Consider the following 20,018-nt stretch of genomic DNA (forward strand, 5'->3'; position numbering starts at 1 on the left):
AGATGACAGAGGATGAGATGTTTGGATGGCATCATCGACTCAATGCACATGAGTTTCAGTAGGCTCTGAGAGTTGGTGATGGACAGGGAAGCATGGCATTCTACAGTCCATGGGGTCGCAAAGTGTCAGACACGACTGAGCAACTGAACTGAACTGAACTGAACTGCATATCTATAAAAGGGAACCATGGATTTGACAGGTGAAAGAAGATAATTACTGCAACCAAGTAATACAGTAGGTGAAAAGAGGGCAGGATTGCCGTTTACTTGCTGCTTCACTTGCCAAGTAATGGGCAAGATTTGAGCAAAGGTAATCTGGCAGATGATGTGTTGCCTGAAGAATCCACTGAACTTCTCTTGCTCTGTAACAAGTTTACTCCAGACCAGGTGATTTTAAAGATTTTACCTAAGATACTGCTGGTGGCCAGGTTGGTGCAATGAGACCCTAGAGCTAGATGGACACCCACTCCCAGCTCTCACAAATGCTTAGCGACCTCTGTCAGCAACAAAAACTGGCAGGTGTCTCAGACCACAGCCGAGCTCAGAGAAGTCTCTCGAGCAAGCAGAGGAATCAACATGGTTGAGTTTGCACCTTTGTTTGTGCCACTGGAACACAGGCTGCAGACCTTAACAGTCCTGAAGTGGATCTTCAGTTCCTTGGCCCTGTGTAAAGAAAGCTGAGATGGGACTCGGAGGCCATGGGCACCTGCCACTTCAGGTGCATATAGTGCATTGGTGGCAGAAAGATACAGGTCCCAAGGCTGAACCTAGTGCCTGGGGGTCACCTGGGATGAGGGACATCCTACTCACATAGCCTTGGGGCTGTTTTGCCATCAGGAGTGTCTCTGACTGTCCATGCCCATCTCACCCAGCCTAGGACCTGGGAGTGTCTGGAGGAGGACAGAGAGTCAACTAACCCTGGGCCTGGAGCTAGAAAGAGGGAAGCTGAGAAAAGGCATCCGGACCCTCTGATGCCAGGAACAGGCGCTTGTCCCTTATCCCAAGGCAAAGGGGATCCCCAAGATGGCCTTAGGAACAGGAGTGACATGGTCCAATCTGTGGGACACAAGCTGTAATTTAGGGATCTTCTGTGTTGGGGTGTTGGGGGAGAGAGATGACAGCGAGCAGTTGTTACCAAATCAAATTTGTTCCTGCTGTGGGAACTCAGTAAAGCCCCTCTACTGACACTGGGTTGTGGTGAAAGAAAGTCCAGGTTTTACTACAGGGTCCAAGCAAGGAGTCCAGAGAGTTAAGGCTCAAAATGCCTGAAACCCCTTTGATTACCAGGGAATGGTGTCTAGAGACTGGGTGAGGTAGAGATTCTGGGTGCATGATCAGCTCCTAGAAAATGGTCTGATTTCTGGGTGGTGAGGTAACTTAGAGTCACCATCATCAACTTTCTGGTTTCCCCTGGTCTGAGGTCTATGGGCTGGTGAGCAACTTCCTCCAGCTGCTGGGGGATCAGTATCTGCAAAACCATTCAAATATGAGTCTCAATATGGCTCTTGGGAACAAGCTAACAGTCTTTGAAATTTGTGGAATGGTTAAACTGTTATTTATTTTCTTGCTTGACTGTTTTCTTTTCTTTTTGTCTTTATGATTTCTCTTAATAATATTATTTTTGAAATTTAGTGAAGGCTTAGAAGGGTGAAGATTTTCTACAAATAAGAGGCAGGCAGAGGACATGAGGGATATTTTCCAGGAAGGCTGCATAGGTCCTGCTTGATTACAAGGTTACAACCTATAATAAGGATCACTACATAGACTCATGGGTGAAAACAGCCCCCTGATTTTTTTTGTATTTACAGTCCATGAGCGAAGAATGGCTTTTACATTTTATATATTTTATTTATTTATTTTTTTTATAGTTCAATATTTATTTTTTCCCAATTATCTTTATTAGTTGGAGGCTAATTACTTTACAATATTGTAGTGGCTTTTGCCATACATTGACATGAATCAGCCATGGATTTGCATGTGTTCCCCATCCTGAACCCCCCTCCCACCTCCCTCCCCATCCCATACCTCTGGGTCATCCCAGTGCACCAGCCCCGAGCACTTGTCTCATGCATCCAACCTGGACTGGCAATCTGTTTCACACTTGATAATATACATGTTTCAATGCAGTTCTCTCAGATCATCCCACCCTCATCTTCTCTCATAGAGTCCAAAAGTCTGTTCTATACATCTGTGTCTCTTTTTCTGTCTTGCATATAGGGTTATCATTACCATCTTTCTCGAATAGCCAAAGCAATCTTGAGAAAGAAGAATGGAACTGGAGGAATCAACCTGCCTGACTTCAGGCTCTACTACAAAGCCATAGTCATCAAGACAGTATGGTACTGGAACAAAGACAGAAATATAGATCAATGGAACAGAATAGAAAGCCCAGAGATAAATCCATGTACCTATGGACACCTTATCTTCAACAAAGGAGGCAAGAATATACAATGGAAAAAAGACAACCTCTTTAACAAGTGGTGCTGGGAAAACTGGTCAGTCACTTGTAAAAGAATGAAGCTAGAACCCTTTCTAACACCATACACAAAAATAAACTCAAAATGGATTAAAGATCTCAATGTAAGACCAGAAACTATAAAACTCCTAGAGGAGAACATAGGCAAAACACTCTCTGACATAAATCACAGCAGGATCCTCTATGACCCACCTCCCAGAATATTGGAAATAAAAGCAAAAATAAACAAATGGGACCTAATGAAACTTAAAAGCTTTTGCACAACAAAGGAAACTATAAGCAATGTGAAAAGACAGCCTTCAGAATGGGAGAAAATAATAGCAAATGAAGAAACAGACAAAGGATTAATCTCAAAAATATAGAAACAACTCATGCAGCTCAATTCCAGAAAAATAAATGACCCAATCAAAAAATGGGCCAAAGAACTAAACAGACATTTCTCCAAAGAAGGCATACAGATGGCTAACAAACACATGAAAAGATGTTCAACATCACTCATTATCAGAGAAATGCAAATCAAAACCACAATGAGGTACCATTACACGCCAGTCAGGATGGCTGCTATCCAAAAGTCTACAAGAAATAAATGCTGGAGAGGGTGTGCAGAAAAGGGAACCCTCTTACACTGTTGGTGGGAATGCAAACTAGGACAACCACTATGGAGAACAGTGTGGAGATTCCTTAAAAAACTGGAAATAGAACTGCCATATGACCCAGCAATCCCACTCCTGGGCATACACACTGAGGAAACCAGATCTGAAAGAGACACGTGTACCCCAGTGTTCATCACAGCACTGTTTATAATAGCCAGGACATGGAAGCAACCTAGATGCCCATCAGCCGAGGAATGGATAAGAAAGCTGTGGTACATATACACAATGGAATATTACTCAGCCATTAAAAAGAATACATTTGAATCAGTTCTAATGAGATGGATAAAACTGGAGTGAAGTATGTATATATATATATATATATATATATACACACACACACAGGGTGAAGTATATATATATTACATATATATATATATAAAACTGGAGTGAAGTGTATATATATATATATATATATATATACATATATATATATATATATATTATACAGAGTAAAGTAAGTCAGAAAGACAAACACCAATACAGTATACTAAGGCTTTTACATTTTAAATGCTTGCATTTTAAATGATTTTGTGTCTATGCAGTATCCTCCAAGTTGCCTCTTGAGCCCCAATATCTGAAATATTTGCAATTCAGCCCTTTTGGAAAGGATTACTTACTTCTGCTCTAGGGAGACTGGGTGTGGGTGGAGAGAAGGGACTCTTTTTCAATGATATTAGATGAGTCTACAGGGCAGAGTGTACAAAATGTCACAAAAGTAAGGGTTTCCAGGGAGCCAGTAAATGCTGCACATATAGTAAATAGATGGTTCATGCTGGGCATAGAGCAGGTGTTTGGGGAGGGGCAAAGAAGTGGCCAGAAAGGTCAACAAGGACCTGTCACTGAAGATTCAGGTCCCAGAAAAAAATACTTTCCAGTGGGTTACTTGTTTAATCTGTTTATTTCCTCTGCTCTGTAATTCACATACTCACACAGGAAGGTAAGCTCCTTTCAAATTGTTGGTCTTGTTCTCATCTGCATCTCCATCTCCTAGAAGAGTTGATGTTGATAAATGTTTGTTTAATGAATGAATGTTGAGAGCATGATATGGACATAATAGTTGAATTGAAACCACCACTCATCCTACTAGCTTTCTGTATGAGGTTAGCCAACCTGAATACCCTCTCTGGGTCTTGGCAAAGTGGGGTTTTGCATCTTTTCCTCTTGGTGTTATGAGGGGAAAGAAGGCACTTCCTTTCTTCAGGGACTGAAAATACATCCAAGTTAGGATTTTGCTTGCTGATAGGAATTAAATGGTGAGCCCAGAGTGAGGGAGATGTTTAGATGGGGGTGTTGTTTCTGCTCAAGTAGAAATGCCTCCATTTTTAAATTCTCTTTTTCTGACTGAAAAACAAATACATCTATTTTAACACACTGAAACATAATGTGTGTTCTAAAAGTCAAAGACTTCCCCCAAATCCTACCCTACAAGGAACTGCTATTAACAACTTGATTCTATTCTCTCGACCAGGATAGTTCTTGTTTCATGGGTACAGAGGTTCAGTTTAGGAAGATGAAAAGAGTTCTAGATAAAGGCTGGTATAGTTACACCACAGTGTGAATTAATTTAATGCCACCAAACTGACTCTCAAAAACCATTTCAAGTATATGCCTAGGAGTGGGAATGCTGGATGGCATGGTTTCGCTATTTTAGTTTTATAAGAAATCTCCATACTTTTCTCCGTAAGACCTCTCTCATGAGCCCATAATTTGAAAAGATAGAAGCATCCCAATGTTCATAACAGCACATTTACAATAGCTAGGACACGGAAGCCACCTAAGTATCCATTAGAGTAATGGATAAAGAATATGTGGTAATATAGGTAATGGAATATTACTCAGTCATAAAAAGGGACAAATTAAGGCCATTTTTAGTAACATGTATAGACCTAGAGTTTTCAAAACTGAGTGAAGATACAGCCAAAGAAAGACAAATATCACTTATATGCAGAATCAAAAAAGAGGTACAAATGTACTTATTTACAAAACAGAAGCAGAAAAAAGCCTTATGGTTACCAGGGGATAAGGGGGACAGATGAATTGGGAGATTTTGATTGACAAATAACACTACTGTATATACAAAAGATAACATAAAAACCTGCTGTACATCACAGGGATCTCTACTCAGTGCTCTGTAATGATCTTTATGGGGAAAGAATAAAAAGAAAAGTCAGAGTGGATATATTTATGTGTGTAACAGATTTTTTTCCTATACACCTGAAACTAATACAACGTTGTAAATGAACTATACTTTATTGAAAACTTTAAAAGAAAATACTGAAGAGTCATTTTGATGATAAGTATTGTGTTAAATATATTTTACCACCATAAAAATTAAATAACCAAACAAAGTACCCTAAACACAACACTGAAGTCAGCACCATGAGGGCAGGAACTCCTGTCTGTTGTTCACAACTGTACCACCAGCACTTGGCACATTGTAGGTACTCTATAGAAAGCGAGCCTCTGTGAGCCCCAAACTACTTTAATAAGCATTTTGCTACTGCTCAGACTGGGCTTCCCTGGTGGCTCAGCAGTAAAGAATTTTTCTGCAGTGCAGTAGCTGCAGGAAATGTGAGTTCGATCCCTGGGTCTCAAAAATCTCCTAGAGGAGGGCATGGCAACTCACTCCATTGTTGCCTGGAGAATCCTCTGGACAGAGGAGCCTAGTGGGCTACAGCCCATAGGGTTGCAAAGAGTCAGACACAACTGAAGCAATTTAGCACACATTCAAGTACTATGCAGACTGGGTCAGAAGTCTCCTCTGGGAACTTGGCCATGAATGACAGGCCCAATTTACCCTACTTTCAAATAGACTACAGGTGGAGGTTGACCTTTAAGAGTATGAGCACATGGTGTTGAGTGTAGGGAATGGAATGGAAAAGATGCAGTATTCTCTAACAGTGAGGCTCCATTGGCATCAGATTAAAGACAGCCCCACAGACCACCTCACCCTGAGTCAAAGCTGAGATTAGCCTATGAAAAGGACTCAGAATCTTAAATCTGGGAGAAATTCCTCACTGCAACTGCTCCTAGAACTGCTGCACTCCTGATGATCAGGCCAGGCATGAGCAGCCCTCTTCCTCCAACTCTCCTTCACCAGGACAGGGCCTGGCAGCAGAGGAAAGAGTTCAGCGTAAGTTAAAGAGCTCAGGGAGTTGCATCCACACTGAGCAGATTAGTGTGGCCAGAATATGGGGTGTAGGCAGGTGAGTGAGGCTGGAGTAAGAGGAGTCTGACCAGAAATAGGGAGCTTGAGGCCAGGCTGAACTGCTTGAGCTGAGCCTCAAAGTTATGAGAAGTCATGGGCAGACTTTAACTAAAGGGGGGATATACATTTCCCTGTGGCTCAGACGGTAAAGCGTCTGCCTACAATGTGGGAGACTCAGGTTCAATCCCTGCATCAGGAAGATCTCTGAAGAAGGAAATGGCAACCCACTCTAGTATTCTTGCCTGGAAAATCCGATGGACGGAGGATCCTGGTAGGCTACAGTCCATGGGGTCCCAAAGAGTTGGACGTGACTTCACTTTCACTTTCATGGTGGAATTATCTGTGGAAAGATGGGCTGGGGTTAGACAGGAAGTGTACTGGCTAGAAAGAATATCTTTTCTCTGGAGTTCTAAAGAATGGATACCAGAAAGAGTTCATCCTGTTACATCTCCACCAGGCATTTATTGAGCACCTGGTGAATACAGTGAGGGAGATGGAGGGGCTAGACCCAGTGAGAAAGCAGTCTGCTGCAGTGGGAAAATGCAAGTTTGAATTTAGGCCAACTCCAGGCTCTCAATGTGACACTGGTGCTGTTGACTGCATTCTCTCCTTCTTAAAGCCTTGGGAAGCTGATCTCTTCCTCCTAGGGTGAGGACTGGACAGGACAGTGCAGGCTGGGCATAAAGGAAAGCTCATTCCTTCACACCACTGACCACTAATTGTTCCTGCTCCCCTTCCCAGATTTTGTCTGCTACGTGGTCTTCATAGGCCTCCTGTTCACAAGATTCTGGATGATCAGTATCCTATATGCAATCTGGTGGTACCTGGATCGAGACACACCATGGCAAGGGGGGAGCCAGAGTGCTTTCATAAAGCACTTGACCTTATGGAAATACCTGAAGGACTATTTCCCCATCTCGGTGAGTATGGGGCTGACTAGGGAGTGGTCAGTACCATAATCTCCACGTGTCTATGGGGAAGTGTGACACTGTGTGCAGTGAGCAGAATACTGGGCTGGGAGACAGGTGATAGGCTATCACCACTATGTGGCTAGAGGAAGAGTCAGTTTCTGTCTGATTATGGTTCTCCAACTTCAGTGAGGTGAGGTCACTATGAGGACTGATGAATGTACAGGATTTGAGGAACATTGTAAGCCATGTAGTGCAGCACACTTAAGTATCTTACAGGTGTAAAACCGTCAGCAGTCCAAGTTTGGAGTGAAGGAATCTGTAGTAAACATAAATTTTAAGACAGCATCTAGATCACACTTTATCAGACGATGAGTCTGACATCCAGAGATGGAGGAAGGTGTGAGCAAGGATATAGAGCAGGTTCTTTTACTGCTTTTAAGGTTTGTGTATTAGCTTTGAGGGTAGAAGCAGAACAGAGAGCCCTCAGGATATATCCTGCCCCAACTCTAATATGCTGTGTTTCCTTGGACAGAGCTTTGCCCATTCTGAATCTCAGTTTCCCCATGGATCCACAAAACAGTCTGATTACTCCTCTTCTGCCTATCTCTTAATCTCTGATCTCTGACTCTGGGTACCTCATGTCCATTTTTGATACTTACTCTGGCCCCAAGTATCAGTTCTTAGTGATACAGCCCCTGAATTTGAGTGAACAGATCTTTGGCTCCTTTCCTAAATCTCAGACAGACTAAACCCTTGGATGTAAGCAGCTGTGATGATTAATTGTCCAGTGGGGACAGGAAGGGGAGTGCATTTGGGACACAGAGAAGTGCCAGGCAGGGACAAGTGGCTTTCCTTAGGACACAGGAGAGAAGAATATATAGTCTTCTGTCTATTTGATGTCTGAAGACACATATTCAATGTCTGAAGGTGGACAACGAAGGTTCTAATACAGAGTCTGCAACATGCCAGCTGTATGACTTTGAGTGAGTTAAACATGCTCCTCAAGCTTCAATTTTTTCACGTGTAAAGTGGAAATACTGCCACATACATCATTGGGTTTTGTGGATTCCATAAGACGTTAGGTGATCCTGGGGCTTCTAAGGACAGCATCTGGTTCTCTTTTCACACCTGGAGATGCTCTCTGGCTCTATTTCACACCTGGAGCTACTGTCAACTGCATCTCTGGCAGAAAAATTGTGTGGGATGGCTCTGTGTCTGTGTCATCTATATCTCTTCTGTCCCTCCTCTAGCTAGGTATCTCTCCTGGAGGTTTTGTCAGTTGGGCACTATTGAAATTTTGAGAAAATGAACCTGATTTGCAATAATTCCACCTGCACAGAGTTTGGGATTGCTGGCCAGTGCAGGCCTGTGGCATCAGCACCTGCAGAAGGCAGAGAAGACGGAAGGAGAGATGACATGTACTTTGATGCCTCTGTCCTGGACTGAGGTCTGTAGGTAGCACTGTGACTGGCAAACCCTGTATGCGAGACAGCAAAAGAGACACAGATGTATAGAACAGTCTTTTGGACTCTGTGGGAGAGGGTGAGGGTGGGATGATATGGGAGAATGGCATTGAAACATGTAAATTATCATATGTGAAATGAATCACCAGTCTAGGTTCGATGTGTGATACAGGGTGCTTGGGGCTGGTGCACTGGGATGACCCAGAGGGATGGGAAGAGGAGGGAGGTGGGAGGGGGGTTCAGGATGGGGAACACATGTATACCCATGGCAGATTCATGTCAACGTATGGCAAAACCAATACAATATTGTAAAGTAAAATAAATAAATAAATAAAACTGAAAAAAAACAAAAACAAAAAAAAGAACTCCCAAGTCATCAACACACCTGAGGAGCAAGCCTTGCAGAGATCTTAAGGCAGCAGGAGATAGGGGGCCAGGGAGTCTCTGCTGTCTACTGAAAAGATACACACAACCTAAAAGTTATGAGGGGCTTTGTTCTGAGACCTTACGAAGGACAGTAGTCAGGAGATAGCCTCTCAGTAATATCTGAGGAGCTGTTCCAAAAGGTAAGGGAGAAGTCAGGATTTATGAGGTTTTGCTGAGGAAAAAAACCAAAAATGTATGTAGTTAAACATCAGAAGATTAATGCCCGTCAAAGAGCAAACTCAAATAATGATATTAATGGTTTTCTACATATGGAGAGATGCAAAATCTGGGCTTACTGCAATTATTCCTTTGATGTGCATCCTCACCAGTATCCTATTTTTCTCCATCCTGAATTCCTTTCAAGGTCCATTGTCAGTGGCAGCTACAGTGGCTGCTGGCTTGAAGGCAAGCAAGCAGCATTCCTTGTCCTAACAACTCTACTGAAGCTACTCCACATCACAAGTCTTTGCACTCTGTGACTCTTACTCTAGAGCTGCCTCCTAATAGTAGTTTCTAGTGAAATTAGGAGACTATGTCTGAGCATTGGAACTTCCTAAACACAACCTATGGGCTTCCTGAGCAGCTAGTGGTGGAGAAGCAGGTAGTGTTTTCCCCAGGACAAGCTGCTTCCACCTCATGCTGAAGTTCAGTCCAGGACCTGGATTTCTATGGGGAGATTTCATATCCCAGAGCAGCAGTATCTACCCAGACCAAGGCCTGAGCAGGGATGTAGTGCTGTGGGCAGGCTGTGACCAGGTGTTAAGAAGTGCTGCAAACTTGGCAGGATACCTCCCTGAGCCCTCCCCTCCGATCACTAGGGACTTGTGCCCCTCTTCGCTTACCCCACTTCCCAGCACACTGGGATATCTTACACTGAGTCACAGGGTTTCATGGGTCAGCCCTCCACCCAGGACTGAACTCCAGCTGCCACAGTTCTTGGAGAGATGCTCACCCCTTCCTGCAATGGTTCCCTCATTCTGTGCAGGCTCTGCCTGGGACAAGGTCACCCTTCACGTAGGACAGGTGTTTGTGTCCCTGTCACCCTCCCTGGAGTCTTGCCTCTGCCTTGTGCAGGGGGCCTTCCTTCCCTGGTGGGCTGTATCGGCTTCATCCATTCATGGGTCTGCTCTCTCCCTCTTCATTCCACGGTCTCCCAGGGCATCTCCTCTGCTCCAGGCCTGCACCAGGAACAAGGATGTTCAGATAGGCCGTCTCTAATCTCAGGACACTCACATGGGGATGAGAAAGCTCTTGGGCACAGGGGGCACATAAAAGAGGTCAGCACAGAAAGTCAGCAGGCAGACCAGCAAGGGCACAAGATGAAGCTGATTCACCAGGTTTCTGTTCCTTCAGCTGGTCAAGACCGCAGAGCTGGACCCCTCCTGGAACTACCTCGCTGGCTCATGGAAATGGGGTGATTGGAGCTTTTACCAACTTGTGCACGGAGAGCATGGGCTTCTCCTCAGTTTTCCCAGGCATCTGCTCGCATTTGATGATGCTGAACATGTGGCTCTGGTTCCCTTTCTTCAGGGATTATGCCATGTCAGTGGGTGAGTCCTCCTACTCTAGGTATCCCAGGAATTGTGAGGGCTGAAGGCATGAGGAGGGATTTTAAGGAGGGCGGTCAAATGTTCTGTACTTCTTCCAAGTGGATGTGTGGTAGACAAGGAGTTGAGACCCAAAGAAGCATTTCCCACAGCTCTGTGCTCAGTGATGAATGTGGAGGGAGAGTTGGAAAAAGGGGTAGTGCTCAGTACCTGTCATCAGGGAACGGCCAGCTGAGGTCTAGAGTAGAACACAGGCCACATACTCCTGAACCATCTTTTCCTCCTTTACACTATATGTGACTACGTTCCTCTCTCCCCAGGGCTGGTCTTATCAGACAAGGAGAGTGCTCTTCACATTCTGAGGAGGAAAGGAAATGGCAACCTGCTATCCATCGTTGTTGGGGGCGTCAAGGAAGTACTGAATGCCAGGCCTGGAGCCTACAAGCTGGTGCTATGGAACCACAAGGGCTTCATTAGGCTCTCCCTGATACATGGATATCGGGAAGAGTGTTCAGAGTTTAGCTGGATATTGGCAAGGATTGTATTTTGGAGGGAAGACTACAGAGGCAAATGCAGATTCTATTTTGGCAAGGAGAATCTCAATCCACTGACAATGAAGAGTCTGTCTTGGTGATCAATGTACTGTTTCATGCCCAAATACCCAGAGATGATTCTAGAAGAAAGATTTTGTGACTAAAGGATTTTTTTTTTAATGTAAAAACAATTATTTTTTATTCATTATATAATCCACATGGCTAACAGCTTGCTTCTGAAATAATTAGTTGTAAACAAGCCACCACACTTAAGAATATTACTTATTAATAATAGGAGTTAGTTTTTCTTTCTTTTTTTTATTATTTTTATTTAGTTGGAGGCTAATTACTTCACAACATTGCAGTGGGTTTTGTCTTACATTGACATGAATCAGCCATGGAGTTACATGTATTCCCCATCCCGATCCCCCCTCCCACCTCCCTCTCCACCCGATTCCTCTGGGTCTTCCCAGTGCACCAGGCCCGAGCACTTGGTGACTAAAGGATTAAGTCTCATGGATTATATTGCTGAAAGCTTGTGTTGCATTTGAGACCTAGGGAATTTGGGTGAATGGAGTTTGGGGCATAGCTTAGAGCTGTCTCTCATCTTAAAATATCTGTGAAGAAAAGAAACAAGCCAGAGCCAAAGAGATTTTTCCAGAAATTTTGCAGTTGTTTTATACCTGTGATGTTTCTTGGCAGTATTCTGGTCTTCCTGTTATGTAACTGGGAAGGGTTAATTTTGAATTTATGCTGGATCTGCTTCTGTGCCTTAAACCCTCATCTTGCAGCTGTTGTTGGTATTCAGTTGAGCTAAGTCACTCATTTGTGTTCAACTCTTTGTGATCCTATGGGTTGCAGCAAGCCAGGCTTCCAGAACTTGCTCAAACTCATGTCCATCGAATTGGTATGCCATCCATCCTCTAGCTAGCATTACTTTGCTAGTGTGTGAGATGAGTGCAACTGTGTGGTAGTTTTAACATTCCTTGGCATTGCCTTTCTTTGGGATTGGAATGAAAACTACACTTTGTTAGCGTAGGCACACATAATGGCCTGCCTAAGGGAGATAACCTGAGCCACCCACTTGTGAAGGATTGCGAGGAAGTGAAACTAACACATTCCCCTACCTGAAATTTACCATTTTAAGGGATGTTTGCAAGGATCAAATAGTAATTTTACTTTGTTTCCTCACTTCCTCCCCATCTCTGATCCATTAAAGAACCTGGCAACCAGGCCCTGACAAGATGGTTATTTTGAGGTGCTAGCCTGCCATTTTCTCAGTCAGCCAGCTCCTGAAAAAGCCCCTTCCTCATCCCAACAGTACATCTCAGATTCCTTGGCCTATCTTTCAGCAAGCAGAACGAGCTTGTACTTGGTAACAATCCCACTGCCAGTTGGTGGCCCTGAGAGGAGCCATGACCTGCCTGAAATCATAAAGCTAGGCCATGGCAGACCTGAGAGACACCTGAGGCCTCCTACTTTTGGTCCAGGGCTCTGTCCTCTGCTTGAGTTCCTGTTCATAGGTCCCTGAGGGAAGTTGGGTGACCAGCTTGTGCCTTCTTTCCCCTCCACACGCCCTCTCTCCTGTCTCCCTCTAGGGCAGCTCTGGTGCCTATCTTCTCCTTTGGGGAGAATGACATATATGACCAGGTTGAGAACTCCCCTGGCTCCTGGCTGCACTGGTTCCAGGACCGACTTCTAAAGACCACAAGATTCTCCATCCCGCTCTTCTACGGCTGTGGAGTCTTCCAGTACAGCTTTGGTCTTATGCCCTACCGCCGGCCCATCACCACCGCGGGTGAGCCTAGACCCAGGCTGGGAGGGGAAAGGGCTACACAACAAGGGGCTTGGGCTTGTGCTTCAAAGGGACATGTACAAAGGCCAGAAACATTCTTGACCTCATGGAACTCACGTTCTAGATTGAGAAACAGACACACAGGTCAATGTAAAGCAGTCTGGGGAGGGAACTCTAACTGAGGTAAACAGATCATTCGCCACTACTGATTTCTGAGCACCTACTGTGTAGCAGGCACTGCACTGGCTCCTTACATGCAACTGCTCAGTTTGCGCAACAACTTTGGAGGCAGGGACTATCATCCCCATTTTATCGATGGTGAATGTAGACTCAGAGAAAGTAAATCACTTCCAAAAGATCACCCTGTCCTTGAGTAACGATGTTGAGACGTGAATCAGAATCTACTTGACTTTTATTATCCCAGAGAGGAGGGTTTGATTCTGACAGGAGAATCTCAAAAGGCTAATTGGAGAAGGTGAATATAAAGGAAGGGAATTCCAAATCTGTTAGTATTGTACATAAAATAGCAATCAGCAGGCTGGGAAGGAGAGCCTGGGGAATTTTCCTGTAAATAATGGGCATGGGCTTTAGTGCATGGACTTAGCAGGATCTCTTCAGCTATTGAGACATTTCATCTTGCTCTGGGCCATCACTCAGCTCTGTGTCTTGCAGTGGGGAAGCCCATCGAAGTGCAGGAGACATCACATCCCTCCCAGGAGGAGATGGACAGCCTGCACCAGTGCTACATCAGGGAGCTGAGCAACCTCTTCAAAGCCCACAAGCTCAAGCACAGCGTCCCAAAAGACCAACACTTGAAGTTCTACTGAGTACCTCTCCAGAAGAGAGGCTGTCCCAAAGGGCAGGGCTGGCATTAGAGAGGATGGAGGGAGGTGCTGTGATCCCAGAAGGTTTCCTGGAGGTGTCTGTTGAACACATCTCCAGAGCCTTCACTGATTCCTGCATTTCCACTTCATGCCAGGCCCTGGGTCACAGCTAGCTCTGTGACAAAGGAGACCAGACTGTGGCATCAGTGATTTGCTCTCCTACACTGACTCCTCTGTAGTGGGCCCTCTTCTTGGTTCTGCCCACTTGAGAAATGGGAGAGATGCTTGGAGAAAATGATGTCTATGTCTCCATCATCTGTGGTCCTGTCACTCAATGGGCAGGACAAGAGCAGCTCCAGTTAGTAGGTTTCTCTTCCTCTGCCTTGATTGACAGCACAGAGGCAGCCCCCAGCTGCAATTTTTTCTCCAAGAAACTCCTCCATCCTGCAACCTGCCTGTCCCAGCTCCTACCTCCCTGAGATGAAAAGGAGGGCGAGGCCACAACCCCATGACTTATCCTGGCACTTTTGAGTTTCTGAGTCCTCTGAGCCCCAGAGTAGCAGCCAGAGGAGCCAGGAAGTAGGGAAAGAGACTTGAGCTCTGTCACTGGATGAATGACCAGGGGCGGACCTCTTCACCCTCCGTCTGAGTCTCAGTTTCCCCAGGGGACTATGATGACCTCTCACCTCAGCTGTGATGTCACATGGACTGAAAGCTCCATGATGTGGCCACTACTCCTCATTTGTAACTTCAGCCTCGACCATGACATAGAAGGGAGCTCCATGTCAATTCATCAATGAAAAGATTGATTCAGTCTTCTTCTCTTTCTCCACCCTACTCCCCAACTGGGAACACTGGTCAAAGCCTCCCATTTAATCCCAGTCTGGCCCTGCAGCCCTACTGCCCTGTTTCCCCTTCCCAGATGTGGGATCTGAAGGGCCAGAGAATAGCATGTTACCTATTCCTCCCTGACCATTCAGCTCCAACTTAGCACCTCTGCCCTGTTCTGTGGGAGACAAGGGGGAAGCTATGTACAGACACAGGGCAAACCAGCCAGAGAAGGAACATGAGGAATGAGTGTTCTGTGTCTGCAAGCAGGGCAGATGGGGACATGCCTCTGATGAGATGAATTCTGGGTCACTGGGTCTGCGACACACATTATGAGTGAGGGACAGGATGGCAGGGTAGGGCCAGTACTGTGAACTCTCACATCTAGAGTAGGAAAGCAAGTTCTTTTCCTTCCAGAAGCTAATCACACCAATATGTACAAATGGAGGTGGGATTATTTTGTGAATGGAAATTTGGGTCTAAGCCTGGCCCAGCCCTTTTCAGTGACTTTGCAAGTCACATCCTTTTTAAACCTCAGTTTTGTTTTCAGAGAAAAAAGCATCACTATTCATAGCTTGGGTTTATGAGTGGGAAAAATATTTTGAGATCATTGGTCATTCTCTGGCCTGTGAGGAGTAATGGGGAGTAGATGTAATTAGATTCTGGTTGTAAATGTGCCCAACATCTCATGATGACCTTTTCTGACCCTAAGAGGTGGGTGCTATAGCATCCCAAGAGAGGCAGAAATCAAGAGCAGTGTGGTTGAGAGGGGGAGTGATGGTTTCCACCAAGGAAGAGGGAGGAAGCGGCAGGTGGGCAGGACCATGAAGGATGGGCAAGATTTGCCGAGCGAGAAGTACCTACCCACTGCAGTTTTCTAGAACTGGGTATTGAACTAGTGCAGACATTAGTGGCTAAAGAGGGCAAGGATTTGTTATGTCCACATCTCTGTGGATGGCTGGATGGTTATTCTCAGAGTTCCTGCTCTCCCACCTGTAGTGTCCTGGGAACTGCTGATCTCTTTCATTTGACTCCTTATCTCCTCAATTTGGTCAATCAAAGATCACCTCCTGGGACTTTTCTGGAGGTCCAGTGATTAAGACTTCATGTTTCTAATGCAGGGATGCAGGGAACTGGGGTTATATCCTTGGTCAGGGATCTAAGAGCCTTCCCAGGTGGTGCTAGTGGTAGAGAACCCACCTGCCAATGTAGGAGAAGCAAGAGACATGGGTTCAATCTCTGTGTCAGAAAGATCCCCTAGTGGAGGGCATGTAACCCACTCCAGTATTCTTACCTGGAGAACCCCATGGACAGAGGAGCCTGGCAGGCTACAACCCACAGCGTCACAAGGAGTCAAACTTGACTGAAGTGACTTGGTACACTGTTGGGAGTCGCCGGGATGCACCCAGTCCATGACAAGGTCATGGGACGAGAGAGGAACCTGCAAGGCAGCTCTTCCTCACATGGGGCTGCCCCAGGGGCCCAATATGTTCCCTCCAGAGCCACGGGGATGAGAAAGGAACCTGCAAGGCAGCTCTTCCCCTCGAGGTTGTCCCAGGGACAAGGTCACGGGACGAGAAAGGAATCTGCAAGGCAGCTCTTCCCCTCGAGGTTGTCCCAGGGGCCGGGTATGTCCCTTTCTTCCTTCTGTCTTACTGTTGTTGGGCTTTCTATTAATTTTTGGAAATGATAATATATAGTAATAAGGCCTCGCTGGAAAAGTCCAAGCCTTTTTGGAAATGCTTAAGATTGCTCTGGCTCAGGACACGACCATGAACATCAAGTCATAAAAGAAAAAGCCACAGGTATAGTTTGGCTGCTTGCTTAAAAGATTATAATGTTCTAGAATAGAAAAGAGTAGAGGTATTTAGATTTAGAAGTAGATATACTGCTTTAGTTTACTTGCTCCTTGGTTGAAAGGGTTTTCACTATTGCTATTTCCTTGCTGCTATTTGTTCATTGTTTCCCTTTCTTTAAACAACATGGGATATTATGGGTATTTTTGTAAAATTAGAAAATGGGGTATATAGGATTTTAATAGAAGATTTATATTAACCGGCTTTACTGCCATTATTTTACTATTAATAGAGGTGTTTTTCCGCTTTAGAGGTGTTTTTGCTCTTTAATAGTTAATCGTTGTAAATTGAGATTTTGTGGGGGATCGGGATGGGGAATACATGTAAATCCATGGCTGATTCATATCAATGTATGACAAAACCCACTGAAAAAAAAAATTGAGATTTTGTGGTTTTAGGTAAAGAAAAATATCAGGTTTTTTTCATGGTACTATTTTCAGAAATATCAAATATGTTACTGTAACCCTTCCCATGTATTCTTTTATTGTCCAAAGAATTTACACTATACCTGAGATTTGTGAAACATTGTTTTTGTTAGAGTGAGAATGTTAGGCCATTGAGGCAAGAAGATTATGTACGGGACATTTAAGTATAAACCCTGTAATCGGAAACGTTCTAGATGAACGCTTAGGGGAAAAACATGGGGAAAAAAATATTGATGGAAGCACAAACCAATATCTGATGTAATATGTGGTGATTTAAGGGAGAGGTAACATTCATTCTATTAAAACTGAGCTATCCTAAAAATAAAAAAAAAGGCTACCTCTTCTACGCAACATCTGTGTGTGTGTGTCTGCCTGTCTTCTTCCTCGCCGACGCCACTCATCCCTTGGGTATTCCTGGTCCTGCCAGGGCTGGACCTCGGCAGTACACATGCATGCAGAGAAATAAGATCCCATATACTGCATGGCATGGCCAAAATAAATAACTGAAGTCAACTTCTTGTCAGATGTCAGTGCACATCCCCTAACCTGAAAACCTGCTCTCCCAACCCAGTGTCCTATATCACAGTTCAGTTCATTTTAGTCGCTCGGTCATGTCTGACTCTTTGCAACCCCATGGACTGCAGCACACCAGGCTTCCCTGTCCATCATCAACTCCCAGAGCTTACTCAAACTCATGCCCATTGAGTCTGTGATGCCATGCAACCAGTTAGTTACTCATATTGTAGGCTAGCTTGGAGTGAAGAAGCCTTGACAATAAGTAGATGAGCGGTCAACTATGTCCCCAGGGAACTGGAAGCACCTGAAGGTTCCAATTCAGTTCAGGAGGAGGCTGTCAACCTGCTCCAGAAGGGGACAGTTACAGAGCTTAGAGTGGGGTTGGAGGATCCACTCCCAAGCTCTTCCATGCAGTTGCTGGCAGAAGGCTTCAGAGCCCTGTATGTGGGCCTCTCCATCACGCTGCCAATTGCTACTCACCAGGATTCTCCAGAGTAAGACAGTCACAAAGTAGATAGAGCAAGAGTTCTAGGAGACTGGCACACACACGTGCGCGCGCACACACACACACACACACACACACACAGAAACCACATACCTTCTACAACCTAGTCTCTGAGTCAGTCACCATGAATTCTGACTTACTTTATCAGTTCCATGCAAGGACCTAAGTCCAGCTCACACTCCATAGGAGGGTGTGACTCCTGGAGTGAAGTAACTGAAGGTGTATTGCAGGTGCTACCACAACAACAGCCCATGAGCCCTCAGAGATTGGACTAGGCAACCCCAGTGCTGTGGGTGTTGCAGGAGGTTGTCTGCCTGGAGGACACAGGCTGAAATGCCCACACAGCAAGGCCCTAGGTGGGTCAAAGGTGTGAGCACAGGTCAGAGGTGGAAATCATGGCTGTGACTACAGGCCTGGATGGGATGTAGTACAAGGTGACCACTGGGCCTAGGGCACCTGGATGGGGGATGGGGACAGACTGGCTGGGCCAGAGAGAAGGGGATTGCCCCTTGTTCACAATAACCTTGGAGGCCTCTACCAGACAAACAAGGTAGAAGCGAAGAGACTGATCTCAGAAGAGGGTTATCTAGAGAGATACCTGAATAGGAATATCTCCACTGGACTTTTTGTGAACAAAAGTGTCCTTTTATGTGTTAAGCACTGACACGAGGCTGTTTGTTAAGCAGTCGGCCTCCCCATGGATACAGAGAGCCAGGAGCTGCACAGCAAGGGTCCAATTCTACACAGCACCTGCTCCCTGACACCGCCTGCTTGTCCCCAGCCTGCCTGAAGGGACTTGACCTTGTGGGAAGACTTCCCACCAACACACAGGCTAACTCAGACAGCCCAAGGAGCATAGGAGCTGTCAGGTGTGGTAGAAAGGCTCAGAGGCCTACAGGATTGGGCAGAGCTGGAGTCTGCTCCTGAAATCGCACTGCCCTTTGACCTGGAAGAAGTTCTCAGACATCATTGTCCACAGGAGACAAAGGGCGTGCTGGGGTCCAACCTGTTGACACTGCTGGGTGGTAATGGTGGGATGGCGGTCAGCCATCACAGTTTTGCCACATGCCCTGGCCCAACCTTACCCTCTCAGGGAGACTGGGCTATGCTATGGATCAGGGGGAGCAGAGAAATTAAGTATTTCCTGCCATATCAGTAAACAAGGATGTCAGTCTTCAGCAATTGCAGATTTCCAATGTGAGCTGGTGAACCCTAAGGGAACTCAGGATGGAGAAGAATACCTGCCATCTAGCAACCATCAGACTATAGGCATTTCCTATAGTGAGCCCCAAGGAAGCTCGGGATGTGAAAAACACAGGACGTGCCAAGTCACTTCAGTTGTGTCTGACTCTTTGCAACCCTATGGAGTATAGCCCACCAGGCTCCTCTAACCATGAGATTCTCTAGGCAGGAACACTTGAGTGGGTTGCCATGCCCTCCTCCAGGGCATCTTCCCAACCCAGGGATCAAACCTGCATCTCTTGCTTCCCCTACATAGGTAGGTGGGTTCTTTACACCAGCACCATCTGGGAAACTCTACTGGGCCAGAAAGCTGAGATGCATAACAAAAGGATGATTTCAGTGAACCTAGACTCTTGCATCTTCCCATACATAGAAAAGTGCTAAATTCCTCAATTTTGGCTATCTGATTTTCTTTAATTAACAATAATATTTTGATGTTCAGACTAGCTGCCCTTTGCTGCAAAACTTACATAACCTGGCTTCTTACCTCACCTCCTCCGAGCAGTTCTCTCAGGGTTACTTCAGATGCTGTCTCCTAGGCTTGAAGTTCTAAAAATTCCCACCAAATAGAACATAACCATTAACTTTTAGGTAGTGAGTGTTTTTTAAGTTGGAAAGGCAGAGTGGGAGCATGGGAACTGCTGAGGGAGCCAAGGCAGAGAGGAGGGAGTGGGCAGAGCACACATGGGTAAGACTTCCTGGTGAGGGCCAGGATCAAGGTGAGGTTTAGGAAACAGGAGGCTGAGATTTAGGACTTTGTGCAGCAAACATGTATTGAGATGGGAGTGGGCAGGGCAGACAGGGTCTCTGA

At 45.4% G+C, this 20,018-nt stretch overlaps 1 pseudogene; it reads left to right on the top strand.

The window, feature by feature from the left end:
* The first annotated feature begins 575 nt into the window (after nt 1–575).
* LOC133060599 (2-acylglycerol O-acyltransferase 2-like) lies at nt 576–13,838 on the top strand (annotated as a pseudogene).
* Nucleotides 13,839–20,018: the final 6,180 nt, after the last annotated feature.

The sequence above is a fragment of the Dama dama genome, chromosome 1 (assembly GCF_033118175.1).
Source record: "Dama dama isolate Ldn47 chromosome 1, ASM3311817v1, whole genome shotgun sequence".
In the NCBI taxonomy this organism is placed as follows: domain Eukaryota; kingdom Metazoa; phylum Chordata; class Mammalia; order Artiodactyla; family Cervidae; genus Dama; species Dama dama.